We start from the raw sequence: 19,770 nt of genomic DNA on the forward strand, positions 1-19,770 counted from the left end.
ATGTGTAATTTTTAAATATATATATATATAAACATGATTTACACAGAGAAAACTAAGTGTTTCATATTAAAAATTTATTTTTTTAATGCAAAATTATATATATATTTTTTATTATTTTCAAAATTGGCAAAGTAATATTTCAATTACATTATGGAGACAAATGTGTTTGTGTAAAATCATATGAATTTGAAAATGTCAAACTCATATGTTATTGGATAGATGATTCATTCATTAATCCAACATGATCAACTCTGCCAGGTAAGGACAAATTTTGCCTTAAGTCCCCTAGTAGGGTATAAAATGGTGTTGCAGAAAGTTTTGTAGAAGAAATGCTAAAATTGTGAATATTAGGAGCTTAAAAGCTTGATCTAGGCCCACCCTCATCGAGCCATTTACATGGTTAAGAAGGGGTTTGATATAAAATTTTATAAGCATCCCATAATTTAAGATTTTAGAATCAATAAAAATCTAAAATTTAATCCAACAATAATTTAACCATAAGGATCCCATAATTTAAGATTTTAGAATCAATAAAAATCTAAAATTTAACCCATCAATAATTTAACCAAGTTGTTATGATAAAATTTTATATGGATTCCATAATTTAAGATCTTAGAATCAATAAAGATCTAAAATTTAATCCATCAATAATTTAACCAAATTGTTATGACATTATTTTACTAAAAATGAAAATTCAACTTTATTTAGGTTATGAACAACATTTGATTTTTTTAATGTTATTATGGGGACAATGTGTAAGTATGTCTGTGAGTGCTCAAAATATACATACTTTATCATATACCTTTAACTTGAATAGATCATAAATTTACCTTCCACAAATTTTTTTATAACATTAAAATTCAAAATATTATTATAATTTTTGTTATCATGTAAAATTTTTATTAAAATATTAAAATTATTATTATTAAATTAAATCATGAAATCTGATATTAATATTAAATTTATTAATTTTGTATTAATATAATATAAAATTTGTTAAAAATATACTAGCACAACCACATTAATAAATGTGGTTTATATTTTTAAAACCCTAAGACATCATAACCTACTTACCTAAAGAAATAAAATTTAAAAAGTTTTAGTTGGAAGATATGAAGTGGAGCTAGCTCGAACATTAATATTTTGGAAAATTTTAGATTATATTTCCATAAAAAAATATCATTTTCTCTCCAAGTGAACGTACTACACACATTTGAAATCTTGCATTTTAAATATGTATTATATAAAAAAATTAAATTGTTATACAACATCAAAATAAAAAAATGTATTTAAATGTAATATTTTTATTATCAAAATATTTAAAATTTTTGAAATATATTTTTATTTAATAAATTAATCCTTAAAAGGTCTAGAAATATATTTACATCATCTATTGAATTCGAATAAAAAAAAACACACGTTTTTTCTTTAATTTAAAAATTTAATACTAACATAAATTTAATTAAAATTTCGACGTAAATAATCCACTCCTTATGAAATACATAAATATAAATACATAATCATGAGCCAATTAAGAATGCCGACGCATTCAAACGAGAGGTGGAGGTTGGTTAATTGTGCGGATTTTTTTAATGATTTGTTCGTGGTGTTTTTATTCAAATATGTAGTAAAGAAGTGGTATGGATTGCTTCTACCAGTGTTGTGACTCACTATTAACAAAAGCAAATCATTCGATTCTAATGTGAGAGGTGGTGATACAAATGATGTTTAAATTAAATATGTTATTTTTTAATTTGAAATTGAAAATTTATTAGAATATTTTTCATATGATGTGTTGATGATGTATTAAATGAAGAATATTCTCTTGAAATTAAATTTTGTCCATTCATTTATTTGAAAGTCAAAATTTCTCCAGCCTAATTTTAATATAGGCCACGTTTATGATGTAATTAATATATTAAGATGTATATTAGTTGCAAATATATATGGGAGTGAAGAACAAATCCCTGAAGTTATAGAGGTGGAAACATAGAGAGAGTGATAAGGGAGAGATGAAGATAAAGCGAGGGAGAGAGAAGAGGAGTGAAGAAACAGAGAAGGATAGGAGAGAAGGGGGGCGGGGAGGGGACACAAAGATGGAGTGAGGGAGAGGAGGAGAGAGTGGAGGAGAAAGAGAGGGAGATCTATAGATGGAGTTGGAGGAAAAGATAAGGAGGGAAGAAGTTCAAAACATATAGAGAGAGAAAGGGGGGAGAGAGAGGGAGTAACGAGGGAGATATGGAGAGAGAGTGTGTATGTTTGGGGGTGATATAGAAAGACAAAGAATGTGAGATCCAGGTGGATCTTCAAAAAGTACTAGTAGCATGGTGAAAGACTCAAAACTCGAAGTGGCAGAATCTGGATAAACTTAACATCGGATCGAAGTGTTTGTCACTCTGATTCCAATGGTGCGAACGACACTCAAATCCGAGTTTATATGAAGAAGTTAGAGTGAGTCAAAGTTGATGTTTGACTTGTCTAGGTGGTAGGAAGAGTGACGTGGCAGACACTCTTAGCGAATGGAGAAGTGGCAAGTGGTAGGCTGCCATTGGTCTTACATTTCTCTTATCGTAGAAAAATAGGTTGCAGCTTAAGGAGAATTGGGTCTGGCAGGATCCCGACCGTGATTGTGATATTGCATATCGCAGATCAGAGGAGGAATGAGTACTTATGAATCGACCCCCAGCGAAGCTAGGTTGCGATGCGAAATGGAGAAGTGGCAAGTGGTAGGCTGCCATTGGTCCCACATTTCTCTTATCGTAGAAAAATAGGTTGCGGCTTAAGGAGAATTGGGTCTGGCAGGATCCCGACCGTGATTGTGATATTGCATATCACAGGTCAGAGGAGGAATGAGTACTTAAGAATCGAACCCCAGCGAAGCTAGGTTGCGATGCGATATAATCACGATCGCATATCACACAAGTACCACGCTGATATACATGTTACCATGGACTTAGCCGATTGCAATTTGCGGGGAGGATCCATATGTGATATTTTATAAACTGAATTCTATTATCCCGAAGGGTCTGCAATCATCACACAGCTTGGGTCTTCTGCCAATTATGATTGCGATGAGGTACCCCAGATGCGATATGTTATATATCATGTTTTATATTCTCGGCGGGTCTGCCGTATCGTAGAGTGCCTATTGTTTGGGCCTAGGACTGTTTGCCGATGGTTGGAAACGATGATAGTCTTGCCACCGATTTAAATGTACAGTTAAAAGAATTTTTCCATGTTTGTAAGGGTTGTTGCCACATACTATTCAGGGGCTTGAGAACCTTTGTGGAATATGCTCACTCGCTTAATTTGGTTTATTGTTTGAACTACTTGGGTATTGAAGGATTGCCACCATGCTTATAAAAGGCCATTTTTGTGTCGGAAGAAGGTAGAGAGGATCAACAGAATAGTTCAGAAGTATTGTACAACAGACCCTGACCTTGACAGTAGGTTAGGACCTTGCCTTGAGCAGCGGGGAGGTTCAGAGAAGTTGCAAAAGGCTTGATTTTCCAAATTGGGTATTTGGATGGGCGTTTTTGCACAATTTGTTTCCAGGAGTTCAGTGGTTCTGTCTGCGTTTGACGCCAAGCTCTCCATTCTTTGTCCATCTTCCAGCTTGGAGGTATAAGGATTGTAAATAATGTTTCTTGTGCTTTTATTTCTTTTTATGCCACTTAATAAATGAAGGCCTCCCCACTATTGAGTAGGGTTCAGAGACGTAGTCTAAATTGGACTAACTCCGTAATCAAAACATTGTGTCATGGTTTTTTATGTTCTTCTAGTTATTTCTGCATTGTTTATGTGCTTTTAAAGTTCCATGGTTAATTAGCTCTGTTATATGTAATTCCGATGCATTTGTAAGTAAAAGATCTTGGATCAAGTTTGGTATAAGAGCAGGTCTTTATAGATGCGAATTGCATGAGTTTATGCTAACTCGGAACAAGTTGCGAAAAGGAGAAGGAGCACTTAATTCCTTTGATCCTGAAGCAGGACGTGCACATCGAAGAAGAAACATGGCCAATGAAGAATCTCGTTGTGAAGATGAACATAATTTCTGCAAGGTATTCTACAATCTGGCAGGGAAAGTAGACAAGCTGTTGGCAGAGTATGAGAAGGCACTTGGGCATGAGAAGAATGATGTCAATGACCATGGGTCAGCAAATCATGAAGATGGTGGAGAAGAGCCTCCTCCCTCTCCTTCAAGTGATGGTTCTCATCACTCTCATCGAAATTCCAAGCAGACATCTAAGAAACCGTTCTTCAAGTTAGATGTAAAGTTTGACCTACCCATGTACAATGGAGAGTGTAGTGCAGAAAAACTTAATAACTGGATAAGAAAATAGAGGTTTATTTCCGGATCCAGCAGATCGAAGAAGATGAGGTGAAATTCTAGTTAACATCTCTTCGACTGAGCGGCACTGCTCTTTTTTGGTGGGAGAGAAAGTTGCAGAAGGGCAACACAAAGTCAGGTAATCTTTTGTCCTCTTGGTCTAGTTTTATTTCTGCATTGAAAGACCAATTATACTCTTAACAATGTAAACTTTGAAACGGAAACTATAAACTCAAAACGGGAACTCTGGCCAAAAAAACCCCGAAAAACATCAAAAACAGTGCTAAAAACGAAAAGTGTTGATGTTGGAATAACAATTTTTTTTTTTTTTTTTTTTTGTAAGCTAAATTTTCAACATGTTTTAAAAATGACGGTGAAAACCAATTTTGGGTGCAAAATTTGTCCAAAAAACACCCTCAAAACGAAGTGTTGATATTCGAATAACATTTTATTTTATATATATATATATATATATATATATATATATATATATTTTTTTTTTTTCAATGGTAAATTTTGTGCAAAAAAACACCCTTAAAACGAAAAGTGTTGATACTGGGATAACATTTTTTTTTTTCAAGGGTGAAATTTCAACATTTCAAAATAATAGCTTAAAATATTTTATCATGACCCAAAAAAAATTAAAATTTCAAAAAAATAAAAAATAAAATAAAAATTAAAACAATGAAAAAACACAAAACAAAAAAATAAAAAATAAAAATAACAAAACATAAATAAAAATATATACTAAAAACAAAACATAAAATAAAAAAAACAAAACAAAAAAATTCAAACATAAAAAATAAAATCAATCATAAAAATGTAAAATGTAAAAAAAAATAAAAAAATCATCCTATAAAAAAAATAAGAATTAAAAAACTAGAAAAAATTTACAAATTATAAACAAATAAATAGTAAAAAAACATATCTAAAAAAATGGGAAAAAAAAACAAATATGTAAACCATAAAAAAATTTGGGAAAAGAAAGAAAAAACACATTTAAAAAAACTATAAAATTAAGTAGGTAACAATAGAAAAATAAAAAAAAATTAACAAAAAACAAAAAAAACGAAAATTAAAAACAAACTAGATTTAAAAAAAAAAGGAAAATTAACCCCCAAAAAAATTAAAAACTAGTGAAATTAAGATTAAAATGATGATTATTTAAAAAATAAATCTAAAATACATATATATGAGACAATATAAATAAAAATTGTTTGAAAATAAATAAATTGTTTAACCATAAAAGAATTTGGAAAAAAAAATTTGAAAATTTAAAAAATTTATATATATAAATTTAAGTAAGTAAAAATATAAAGATTAAAAAAAACTAGCCAAAAAAAAAAAACACACACACACACAAACAAACAAACTAGATTAAACAAAAATATAAAATTAACAAAAAAAATAAAATTAAAAACTAGTAAAATTAATATTAAAAACATTTAGAAAAAACTTAAAAGACAAAAATAAGCTCAAATTATTAAAGAAAAAACTAAAAAAATTCAAAATTTTAAAAATATAGGTATTTTCCAATTAAAAAAAATAAAATAAAGAACATTTTCAACTTACAAAAAAAATTCTTTTTGATTTAAAAATCAATAAATAAATAAATAATTTTTTTAATTAAATTTTCATTATTTATTTAAAAACAACCAAAAAAATTAAAGTTTTTATTTTTTTAAACGTAATTATTTATTTATTTATTTTTTTTGAAAGAAAAAATTCATAAAAAAGTTGTAATAAAAAGTATTAAATTTTAATTTATTAAAAAAATTTAATAAAAACTAAATTAATAAAAAAATTTATTAAAATATTTTAATAATAATTTTTTTTTTTTTTTGTTTAATTTTGTTTTTAAACCATTATTTTTTAAGATACAAATCATTAAAAACATTTTAATTTTCTTCAAACAAATTTAATTTTTTAATTTAAAATTTAAAAAATTATTATTATTATTATTTTTTTTCTTTGTAAAGACTAAGCTATTGTATTAAAAGAAGAAAAAATATTTACAAAGAGGACTTAGCCTCTGAGGATGCATAAGGCCACCCTCTGTCAGAAGAACAAAGCAGGTGCGAGTGGCCACCTGAATTACAAAGAGAGATTCCATGGAAGTGAACATAGGCGAAGCTGTTGCAGGTGGCCACCTGACTTACAAAAGAGACCCCATCAAAAGAACAACAGTAATCTGAGTTGGCTAACCATTGATTCATAGCTTGTGTCTTGTGGTTTGCCGCTGGTAGCGTTGTAACGAAGGAGAGTAAAGAGACCATTATTTCCAAAGTTCTGGAGACACCACGAACTCTGAAAGGTCCCCTACCCAATAACAAAACCTGGGTGCCGCGGATAGAGAAGAATCCCCACCAAAACATGACCATCAATCAAGAGAAGAAGCAGGAATTAAGCCTTCAGAGGCTCACCTTGTGCATTATTATCGACTTCTGGCGGGAGAGGAAGCCAGTCAAACATGGTTGCATCTCCTATATCTTCCAGGCAAGTTTCCGGTGGATGAACCGGCTGCGAATGCGTGGCCAGTCCAACAACAGGCGCCACAGGATTGATATCATCTGGAGGAGGATATTCTGCATTACCAACCTCCGCAATCGCCTGGGCATTTCGAGTTTGAACTTGCTCTCCATCGTCCTCCTCCTGGCTGACAGTTTTCTCCTCTTCCTCCGTGGCAATCACTGTTATCATGAAAGAGACAAGCGATTGATTTCGCCTGCACCTGAAGGTGAAGCGGGAGGTATGAACCTGGCTTTCAGAAGGATCCGACTCCTCTGAGGGAGAAGAAGGAGGCGCAACTATGGTAAGCGGAGGAATTGCTCTGGCTTGAGCTTCCTGCCTTCTTCTTATCCCCCACACTCCTCCTCTTCTTGGGACTCCTCTTTGACGCGGGGCCATGAGCAGGGGAGATCTCGAGCACTTAACACTGACAGACGAAGTGCCAGGACGTGACCCAGAACCAGTAATCCCTGAGAGGGGAGGCAAAGCCGTGACTCTTTCACACAGAAAATCCTTAAGAGAAGCCGAGACAGAATTATGGTACCTCACTTTCCCCTGCACAGCCGAGAGCGAAGAGAGCGCACTCTGGACAGAGGTGAAATCTCTGCAACTCCTCACAAAGCCAGAATTGGGCACCTTTCCACCATTATCACCAGAATTCATAACAATACTCCACGCTTTCCAAACCTGGAGCCAATGCTCCATTAAATAGACATCCGCTTGGAACTGTCTGGAACCAGACAGAGCATCTCCCGTCGATTCAGAGTACAGGGCGCTTAAATTCGCCATGCTTAAACCCATCTCCCACATTCCTTGCCGTCTCCTCAGCATTTAAAGACTTTAATGCTTAGCAGAACCGTCCTGTCTAGCCACCGGATGATGCCAGCTGCCCGATGCAACTTGTTCAATCGATCCTCAAGCTGCCACCCGCATCCGGGTAAAAATTATTATTATTATTTTTTAATTAATATACCAAAAAAAATTAATTATAAATATGTTTGTTAAAAAATTTCAAAAATATTATTAAACAATTTTTTATTTTATTTATTAAAAGTTTTTTTAAAAAAATTATTAAAATTTTTAAAGTAAAATTATGTTTTTATTAAAAAAATAAAAAAAATAATGGGCCCCCGGCCGCGCCACCACCGGGCAGCGGGAGGGCTGTGGGTCGATTCTGCAGCCCCTGGCCCTCGGCCGCGCCACCACCGGGTGGCAGGATGGCTGTGGGTCGATTCCCGTCGCCCGGTGGTGGCGCGGCCAGGGGCCTAGGGCCTGCGTGCAGCCCCCGGGCCCTCCGTCGTGCCACCACCGGGCGGCGGGATGGCCTGGTCGATTCCCAGAATCGACCCATGCCCTCTCGCCCAGGGGCTGCACGCAGGCCCTGGACCCCTGGCCGCGCCACCACCTGGCGGCGGGAGGGCCGTGGGTCGATTCCCGGAATCGACCCACGCCTTCTTGCTGCCCGGTGGTGGCGTGGCCGGGGGCCAGGGCCTGCGTGGAGTTGACCCACGACCCTCCCGCCGCCCGGTGGTGGCGCGGCCGGGGGCCAGGGCCTGCGTGGAGTTGACCCACGACCCTCCCGCCGCCTGGTGGTGGCGCGACCGGGGTCCCATTATTATTATTATTTTTTAATAAAAACATAATTTTCATTAAAAATTTTTAATAATTTTTTAAAAAAATCTTTTAATAAATAAAATAAAAAATAAAAAATTGTTTAATAATATTTTAAATTTTTTTTTAATAAACATATTTATAATTAATTTTGTTTGGTATATTTATAAAAAAAAATAATTTTTTAAATTTTGAATTAAAAAATTAAATTTGTTTTAAGAAAATTATTATTATTATTATTATTTTTTTTAATGATTTGTATTTTGAAATAAATAAATAATTGTTTTAAAAAAATTAATTTTTTTTTTTTAAAGATGGTTTAAAAAAATGTAAATTTAATTTTTTTTTTTTTTTTTTTTTAACATAAAATATAGGTTTATTTATTTATTTTTTTTGAAAATATAAAATGTAGTTTTAATAATTTGAATTTTTAAATTAAAAAATAATAATAATAAAAATTGTTTAATTATTATTACTATTATTTTTAATAAAAGACAAGATTGTTTAAAAAAAAAAATTATTTATTTATTTTTAAATAAAATAGGTATATTTAATAAAAGATAATTGCATTTTTTGTTTTTTTAATTAAAAAATAATCATTTTTGGGGGGTTTTTATTTTATTTTTAATATTTATTTTACTAGTTTTTGTATTTTTGTATTTTCGTTTTTTTTGCTAATGTTTTTTTTTTTTTTAATTTCTATATATATATATATATTGTTTCTTTTTTCTAAATTCTTTTATGGTTTGTGAGATAATTTTTTTATTTTTTTTAATATTAATTTTACTAGTTTTTTAATTTTTTTTTTCGTTTTTTTTTTCTATTTTTTTTAAACTAGTTTGTTTCGAATTTTATTTTATTTTATTTATTTTATTTTCCTAGTTTTTGCTTATATATATATATTTTATTTCTCAATAATGATGTTGTTGTTGTTGTTGTTTTCCAAATTCTTTTATGGTTTATGATATAAATTATTTTTAACATTTTTTATTTTTGTTTTATATATATATATTTTATATTTGTTTTTTATAGATAATTATTTCATGTTGATTGAAAATTTAATTAACGATGTATAAATATATAGAATATCGAAAATGCAAAATATCGACCTTCTTCTTTAAATATGCAAATCAATAAAAACCCACTACAAAAAAATAAAAAATAAAAACTAAAAATTATGAAGAAGAAGATCATTTCCAAAATTATTAAATTTACGAAATAATTATTTACATTTCATATATTAGAAAATTTAAAGTCAAAAAATAATTCTTTTAAAAAAAGGGTTACGAAATAATTATTTACATTTCATACATTAGAAAATTTAAAGTAAAAAAATAGGTCTTTTAAAAAAAGGGTCTGATGCAGAATAACCATTTTTTAAAATTAGAATGAAAATCACTACCATTCTAAAACGCAATGTACATAAAAAAAATGAAAGTGCAAAAAACTATGCTCTAAAGAAAACATGTGTGTTCTGTATCACCCCTTTTCAAAATCGGGTCACTTTTTTGCTATCTCTACAAAACGAGTAACAGTATCAGTTCCTGTTTCAAAGTTTACATTGTTCCTTTGGGTTGTAAGCAAAGGGCAGTTATGGACTGGAAATATCTAACAAAAGGTAAGGGCCAGAATGTGCAAAGCTTCATTGAAGAATTTCAGAAACAAGCTCTGAATCTGGGCATCTCATTAGATGCGTTTGAGACTGTAATTAAGTATATAGGTGCGCTACATAGTTACTTCAAAAACTCATTATCACTGTTTGAGCTTAATACAATTGATGCGGCTAGCGTAAAGTGTATTCATCTTGAAAGTCGAGGCAAGAATGATCGAGATGATAAGCCAAAAAGGAACCATTCAAATCTCAGCATGGAAAATTCCAGAAGAAAGGAAAAGGGAAGGATAAGAAGGCTATTGTAACCAAGAAAGGGGACGGAGCAACACCATCTTGCACTCATGGCAAGAAAGATGGTCATGATGAGGACCACTGCTGGAAGCTGCATCCAGATTTGAGACCGAAGAGATTCGGTGGAAAGGGGAAGCAGAAGAAAGTGGCAACAACGCAAGACCTTGGATCAGATTCTGGCAATGAGACATTGATCACAACCATGGGTGTAAGAGGTACTCTTTCTGTTAATGATAGTTATGATTCGGTTGCAAGTATTAGTTATTTGAATGAGCCTGTAAGTAATGAGTGGAAGAGAATTGAGTTATTACACATTAGAGTTGTCATTAAACATACAAAGGTGGAAACTATGTTTGATTCAGGTTCCCAAGCAAACTTAACCTCATAGTCCTTAGTGAAAAAGTTAGGCCTTGAAACTAAGCCTCATCTGAGTCCATACTCGCTTGGTTGGGTAAGCGATAAATCCAAATTGTAGGTCACTAAGCAGTGTAGGGCCAGATTTGTTATTGCTTCTAAATTAGTTGATGAGGTAGGGTTAGATTTAGTGCCTTTGGACATTTGGGGAATCATCTTGGGAAGCCCATATCGATATGACAGAAAGGTCGTTTTCTTTCGGCATGAAAACAAATACCACCTCACAAAGGATGGGGTAGAGTATATACTTAGAGCTCATCATACAAAAGTTAATGCTATCCTTGTAAGCACAGGACAAATTAAATGACTGGTTAATTCCAACAAAGGGTGTATGCTCATGATAGTGAGAGTGAAAGAGGTCGAGATGGCTAACGCTTTCAAAGGCTGTAATCCTGATCATAAGAAAGAATTATTTGAAATTGTTGTTGATTATGATGGATTGTTTCATGAATCGAGAGGATTGCCCCCTAAACGGGAAATCCAACATGAGATCCGTTTACAACAGGATGCTCCTTTATCGAATGTTGGCATATACAAGATGGCTTCTATCGAGATGGAGAGGATTAAGAAACAGGTGTAGGAATTGTTAAATCAGGGAGTCAACAAACCGAGTTCTTCTCCTTGTGGCTCATCGATCATGTTGGTGCCCAAGAAATATGACACAAGGAGAATGTGCGTAGATTACAGGGTGCTAAACAAGATCACGATGAAGAATTGATACCCTCTTCCTCACATTGATGAATTGTTATATCGATTGAAAAATGTTGTTTATTTTACAAAGCTAGATTTGCATAGTGGTTATCACCAGGTTAGAAATGCAGAGTAGGACGTTTGGAAAATTGCATTCAAAGGCTGTTTGAATGGATGGTGATGCCATTCGGACTGTGCAATGCTCTAGCCACGTTTACGAGGGTAATGAATTATTTATTTAGGCATTTTCTTGATCATTTTGTTATTGTATATATGGACGATATTCTTGTGTACAGTAGGACATGGGATGAACATGTGTGTCATCTAAAGAAAGTGCTTGATGTTATGAAAAGTGAAAATATGTATTTGAAACTGTCAAAGTGTGATTTTGGGAAGAATTATTTGATTTATTTAGGCCACATTGTCGGAAATGGACAATTGAAGATAGACCCCTCTAAAGTGGAGGCGATTATGAATTGGCATGAGCCCACAAATGTCACAAAGGTTCAAAGTTTTTTGGGTGCGGTACAATATTGGATAAGGTTCATGGAAAAATTCTCCGTTATCACAACCCCCTTGCACGCCTTGACTAGTGTGAAGCAGGCCTTTCAGCGGGGAGGAAAACATTATAAATACTTTGACACACTGAAAGAGAAGATCAACACAACACCAGTGCTAGCCTTACCAGACCTTCAACAACCTTTTGAAATTGAAACAGATGGAAGCGGTTATGCTATGGGTGCTGTATTGATGCAACAAAGAAAGCCTCTATGTTACCATTCAGATAATTTCTCCCAGGATGTTGTGAATTATCCAACATATGACAAGGATTTGTATGCCTTGGTTTAGAGTGTGAAGAAGTGGAAACACTACCTGATCGGCAAGAAGACCATCATCCATACAGATCATCAGCCCTTGCAGCACCTTCAGTCACAAACCAAGCTTCAACAAGCTCGTCACTTTAGATGGATGGGATTCCTCCAACAGTTCCATTTGGTAATATAATACAAGAAGGTCGTTAGGAAAAATGTAGTAGATATGCTTTCTCTCCCTCCTATTTCTGCATCTGTAGTTTTGCTAAATGTTTCTTTATCATTAGAAATTTATGTTGAACAATATGCTAATGATAGTGATTTTAAAGAAATATATGCAAAACTGACTCATGGATCATAGGTGGACAATTATTATTTATAGGGAAAACTATTGTACGGCCTTGGAAAACTCGACACCCATTGATGAAAGGGTTCATGTAATCCGAGAGGGTCATACCTCTCTGGTTTCTGGTCATTTTGGAATTGAGAAAAATTTATGTCATTTGTAGAGGTTTTTTTTGGCCTTATATGAAAAGCATTGTGACTCGCTTTGTAAAGGGTTGCGTTGTGTTCTGTTTCAAAGCCCTCTAATAGAAAAATTGGGCTCTACACACCACTCCCTATTCTGAGTTTACCATGGGAAAGTGTGTCCATGGACTTTGTAGGAGGTTTTCCTATGTCTAGGAAAGGTCACGACTATTTGTATGTCGTTGTGGATCGGTTTAGTAAAATGTGTATTTTAATGCCTTGTAAAAAGCAGGTCACTGTTGAGCAGACCGCTTTTCTTTTCTTTCAACATGTTTGGGTCCATTTTGGGTTGCCCACATCTATTGTGTTAGATCGAGACTCTTGATTTCTTGGGGACCAACTTGTGGAGAATGATGGACACTAAGTTGAAAAGAAGTGCGACATTTCATCCACAAACCGATGGGTAGACAAAGTTTGTCAACAGCACAATGGTACACTTTTTATGAGGCTATTGTGGAAAACATCCCAAGTTGTGGGATGAATAGCTTCCTTATGTGAAACATGCATACAATCGAGCATCATATTCATCTACAAAGAGCTCACCGTTGGAGACATGTTTTGGATATCTACAAAGAGATCCCTTGGACATGGTCTTTGGGAAAGAGGTCAATGGAAATGGACGAGATGATAGGGACAAAGCACAAAAGTTTATTTAGTGGATACATGTGATTCATTAGAGTGTATAAGAGTAGTTGGAGAAGAGTTAAGTTGGGGACAAGGTATGGCTCCACATTAGCAAGGATAGAATGAAGGGAGAAGGGAAGAAGTTGAGACCTATCCGATATGGTCCTTTCACCATATTGACAAATATTGGAGACAATGCTTTTTGTCTTGACTTTCTTACTTATATGAAAATGTACTCGGTAGTAAATGTTGAAAACCTGAAGCTTTATGAACCTCCATTGATTATGGATACCGAAGAGGTTGCACAGATTCATATAGTGGATGATTTTTCACTAGAGTATCTAGATAAGTTTCCTGAAGATATCATTTTCGACAGGAAAACCAAAACTTCACAACGGGGATATGTGGAGTACATTTGTGCTGGCTTCAAAGGAATGCATCCGAGAAAATATCGATGGATGGAGAAAGAGAAAGTGAAGGAGCAATTTCCTCACTTTCCAATTGACGGAAAAGGCTTTTGGCAGTCCAAAATATTTTAGTGAGGAGGATTGATCTAGGTGGATTTTCAAAAAGTACCAATAGCATGGTAAAAGGCTCAAAAATCGAAGTGGCAGAATTTGGGTAAACTTAGCATCGGATCAAAGTTCTTGTCATCCTGATTCCAATGGTGGGAACAACACTCAAATCCGAGTTCATATGAAGAAGTTAGAGTAAGTCAAATTTGATGTTTGACTTGTCCAAGTGGCAGGAGGAGTGATGTGGAAGACACTCTTAGTGAATGGGGAAGTGCCAAGTGGCAGGCTACCATTGGTCTTGCATTTCTCTTATCACAGAAAAAGAGGTTGCGAATTAAGGAGAATCGACCCCAACAAGATCCCGGCTGTGATTGTGATATCACATATCGTAGGTCGGAGGAGGAACGAGTACTTAAGAATCAGCCCCTGACGAAGCCAGGTTGTGATGCGATATAATCGCGATTGCATATCGCATAAGTACCACGCTGATATACATGTTATTGATGGACTCCGTTGATTGCGATTTGCGGGGAGGATCCAAATGCGATATTTTATAAACTGCATTTTATTATCCCGGCGGGTCCGCGATCATCACAGAGCATGGGTCTTCTGCTGATTGTGATTGCAATGGGGTCCCCTGGATGCGATATGTTATATTTCATGTTTTATATTCCCAACAGGTCTGCCATATCGTACAGTGCCTTTTGTTTGGGCTTGGGATTGTCCACCGATGGTTGGAAACACCGATAGGCTTGCCGCCGGTTTAAATGCACAGTTAAAAGAATTTTGCCATGTTTGTAAGGGTTGTTGCCACATACTATTCAGGGGCCCGAGAACCTCTGTGGAATACGCTCACTCACTTAACTTGGTCTATTATTTGAACTACCCGAGTATTGAGGGATTGCCGCCATGCTTATAAAAGGCCATTTTTGTGTTAGAAGAAGGTAGAGAGGATCAACAAAATAGTTCAGAAGTATTGTACAACAGGCCCTGACCTTGGTAACAGGTCGAGATCTTGCCTTGAGCAACAAGGAGGTTCCGAGAAGTTGCAAAAGGCCCAATTATCCAACTTGGGTGTTTGGATAGGTGGTTTTGCACGATTTTTCTCAAGGAGTTCAGTGGTTATGTCTGTTTCTGAAGTTGGGCTCTCCATTATTTTTCCATCTTCCATCTTGGAGGTATAAGGATTGTAAATAATGTTGCTTTTACTTTTATCTCTTTTTATGCCACTTAATGAATGAAGGCCTCCCCACTATTGGGCAGGACCCGAAGACGTAGTCAAAATTGGACGAACTTCATAATCAAATCATTGTGTCATAGTTTTTTTATGTTCTTCTGGTTATTTCTGCATTGTTTATGTGCTTTTTAAATTCCATGGTTAATTAACTCTGTTATATGTAATTTCGATGCATTTATAAGTAAAAGATCTTGGATCAAGGAGAGATGGAGAGAAGGGGGAGAGAGAATGAGAAAGGGAGGGAGGTAGTAAACAAAGTTGGAGGATGAAGAGAGAGAGAGAGAGAGAGAGAGAGAGAGAGAGAGAAGAGGAAGAGAGAGAGAGGGAGAGGGAAAGGGCAAGATATATATATATATATATATATATATGGAGAAACAATGTGTGTGTTTGCAGGGTGATATAGAGAGATAAAGAAGGAGAGACATAGGGAGATAGAGATATATATGGAAGGGGGAGAGAGGGGAGAAGATAGAGATAAATGGAGGGAAGGAGATATAGATAGATATGAAGAGCGAGAGTGTGTTTTTTGTGGGGTTGAAATAGAGACACAAAGAAGGAGAGATGGAGGGAGATATTGATATAGATGGCGGAGGCGGGTGGGAAAGGGCGAAGGGAAGAAAATTGTTTGCATTAGATGCATTGATTTCAATGTATAGATGCTGATTTCTAATCCTATTTGATTTCTTACATTGGATGCATTTATTTTTATGTAGATGTTGATTTATAATTCTATTTCATTGCTTCCATTAGATGGATTGATTTAAATGTAGATGTTGATTCCTAATCCTATTTGATTGTTAGCACTAGATGCATTGATTTTAGTGTAGATGTTGATTTCTAATCATGTTTGATTGCTTGCATTAGATGCATTGATTTCAATGTAGATGTTGATTTCTAATCCTATTTGATTGTTTGCATTAGATGCATTGATTTTAGTGCAGATGTTGATTTCTTATTGTAACAACCCCTGGTTGATTTTCCATGTAAATAAAATAATACCAAAGTCATGGGACACATATTCCAAGTTGAATGTTGGGAAAAATACTTTAGTGGGTATCACCTATAATCAACTAATGGCTATGGAAATTGGAAAAGGGGAATTAAATGTCATTTATTTATGAAAATAATGAAAATAAGATAAAAGAAATGTGAAGAGACACGATTGTGCATGCTAAGGAAATTAGATGAAAAATGAAGAAAATAGAGACATCAATGATAAAAAGGCTTATGAGGATAAGTTCACAACTTTTGTTGGTTTAAATTTTATCAGTTTGAGCTTTTGTCAATTTGGTTTTGTAGCTCTCATTTTCATTCTCTCATTCTCTCATACTCTTGCACGCTTAGAGAAATCTTAGATCATTATTGGAGCACTTGGGCATTCTCTTGGATTGGAGAAAGAAGAAAAAGGAAAGAAGGGAAGCGCAAGGGAACAATTGTACGAGCAGTTATAGCTGGATTTCTTTGCAGGTAACATGTTGAATATGTGATTTCCTTGCTGATTTTTGGATGCATGGTATATGCATGTGATTTTTTGGTTGCGTTGTCATTGGCATGGATATTTTCTTGGATTGACAATGGTTTTAGCCTTGCCTTTCCATTTCTTGGATAACCATGGTGTTGTGGGTTTTTCCACTTCTGATTGATGCTCAGGTTCCTGATGGTTGTGGGTTATAACAAATGCTCTAGAAGCCCTAGAGCAACTTGGGTTGAGTTACTAGTCCTAGAGCCTAGGTTGGGTCAAACACTCTGGAGCCCTTGATGGGTTGAGTTACTAGTCCCTAGAGTCGGGTTGGGAAAATGCTCTGGAGCCCTGGAAGGCCATGGGTTGAGTTAGTAGTTCATGAAGCCCTGAAAAACTTAGTTAGCGATTGATCTAGTTGATGTTAGTGATTTTCGGTCTGTAGAGGTGGAATCACTATGGATGAGGGTCGAGGTGGTTTAGCCTCTTAAAGCCCTGGTTGGTTTTGTCTTGGTTTATTCCATGGGATCCCAGATTCATGCTTGGAATATGGCGCGAGGGTGATTGGCTGAAAGAGAGATTTGGTTTACCCAATCTATGGTCAGGTGGTACATGGAAGTCCCTGACTTGGTTGGCATTTTTATATGTAAATATGAGCCATTTTCCTATCGTGATCTATGAGCATTTGTAGTGATTATGTTGTTGATATCATGGTTGAGTTGTCATGATTTCTATGTTGGTTATTTGTTGGTTACATGATGTATGGTATTTATGGCTCTTGTCATGATTTGTTTAGTTATCTAATGGTTGATGAATATATGAACTAATAAGTGTTGTTGCAGCTATGTGAAGATGGCATATAACCTTCTTGGTGATTCTTTGATGAATCTCAGACTCTTATGATCAGATATGCATTCATGACCTATAGCTTCTATGTTTTCCATGTGTTTGATGAAATGTCTATTATGGATTGGGCAGTCTAGGTTAAGTTTCTGATTCAAGATTGAATGTTTAGTTTTGTCATCATGTTAATTATGATTCTGGAAAGTCTCAGGAAATTTTGGGCAGTGGTATGGAGGCTGGCCTGAAAAGGTAGCTTAGATATCGGGACACATGCCCAAAATTGAATAATTTAGGGCATAAATGCTTACAGCTAGGCTTATGAGTGCAATTGGAGCCTCATAACTGCATGTAAGCAATGTCAAGGGTGTGGTTGTGGGTCTAGGTCAGTGAAACAAGATTCCAGCTTAGGGATTGACCACTTAGGGTGTTTCTTTAGCTCTTGGGTGATCTGTAGTCCCTGTAGAATGTCAGTTTGTGGTCAATTTGTAGGCCCTACTTCCTTAACTGAAATTGGGAGTTCGAGTCATGTCATTGTGACACTTGTCTTATGTTTCTACCGGAAGACTTGTGAAATTGGGTAAATGTGGGAGGGGTGGTTACACTCATCCTATTTGATTTCTTTCATTAGATGCATTGATTTCAGTGTAATCACAAAAAAATTATTGACAATGTGCATTATGGCTAAACTGTTGTAGATAAACTCAAACAAAATAAAATCGAATAAAACTTATATTTGTAATTTTTACATCTCCACACCTTTTAAAATTGAATTGAACTTATTTCAATCATATTTGAGTTTTTTAAAATTGAATAAAACTTATTTCAATCATAAGGAATTGATTGAAATACTCGGATAGCTAAGTAAATTTAGGAAATTTGATAAAATTATATAAAAGTATAGAATGTTGTTATATATATATATATATATATATATATATATTTGACCTATATATTAAATTTCAATATTATTGACTTATATCATGTTATGACTAAACTCTTATAGATAATCTCAAAAGAAATAATATTGAATACAATTTATTTGTTGTTTAGACGACATCCTTTAAAATTGAATAAAACTTATTTCAATCCTATTTGTGTTTTTTAATTGAACCTCGAGAAAAAAAATTGCTTGAAATACTTCAAAAAGTTGACCATTCAATGATGTATGGGTGACTCACAAAAAAATTGTATATAGATTTTTTTATATTATAATATGGATGGCTTTAGAATTCAAATAATTTATTTTTAAAATTGAATTGCAATAACATACATGTTGATTGCACTAAAAGACACTTTCTACAAGGCAATATGAAGCATGATTATAATTCTTTCCATGTTCAATACTAAATTGATACATGATATATTTTAGTTCATTTTAAGTATCAAAGTGACTTGCATCATAACTTAATATTGTACTTATTTTCTTACTCTATGAAACTAGAAATCAAAATTGTTATATTTTGTAATAAAAACTACAATGTATAGATTTTTTTTTTAAACTAGTGAAATAATTTTAAAAGATCCATAAACTTAAAAAATTAATGAACATCCATTTACAATATTAATACAAACCCATAAACTTAAATAATGAATGTATCAATAAATTTTCCATATGAAAATATATACAAATTACAAATATCACATGAACATCCATAAACTAAAATAATGTTCATGTACATCCATAAACTATCAATGTATGAAAATATACAAAGTTTGTATCACATGTAAATGTGCCCTATGAAATGGGTCTGAAAATATACAAACTATCCATTATAAGTACCACCAAAACTCCTATATGAGTTCTGTAACGTAAAGTAAGTGTCCATAAGCTGATACTGCAATATAACACATTCAAATTCAAACTAATTAGAACATTATTTGTAAGAAATAAACCATATAGAAATAAATGTTTTTGAACCACATTTTTAATTACATATATGAATCTACTAATTTCAATTGAGTCCAAATGCAAGTCAAATAGGATGGGGGTCTAATGAATCTGGGTTTTGTGCTCCCCTACCTATGGCCCAATGATTGGGGCATGCATCAATGGACCCACATCATCAATTCCTATATTCCCAACATCCAACTCACTTGTCCACATAACTACGACATCAAAAACATTCTACATATAATCCTGTGTACACAACCGCAAGGACAAATTATAATTAGTCTATGAATTAATTAGCATATATGCATAACTTAAAAAAAATAAATGTTGAAATCTTAGGAATAAAAAGATTTACCACAACTACTTATGTATGTGGTTGTACATAGTGACTCTCCTCCACATGAG

Source organism: Pinus tabuliformis, chromosome 2_1 (assembly GCF_031772625.1).
Source record: "Pinus tabuliformis cultivar Carrire ecotype Pingquan chromosome 2_1, CPIR1, whole genome shotgun sequence".
In the NCBI taxonomy this organism is placed as follows: Eukaryota; Viridiplantae; Streptophyta; class Pinopsida; order Pinales; family Pinaceae; genus Pinus; species Pinus tabuliformis.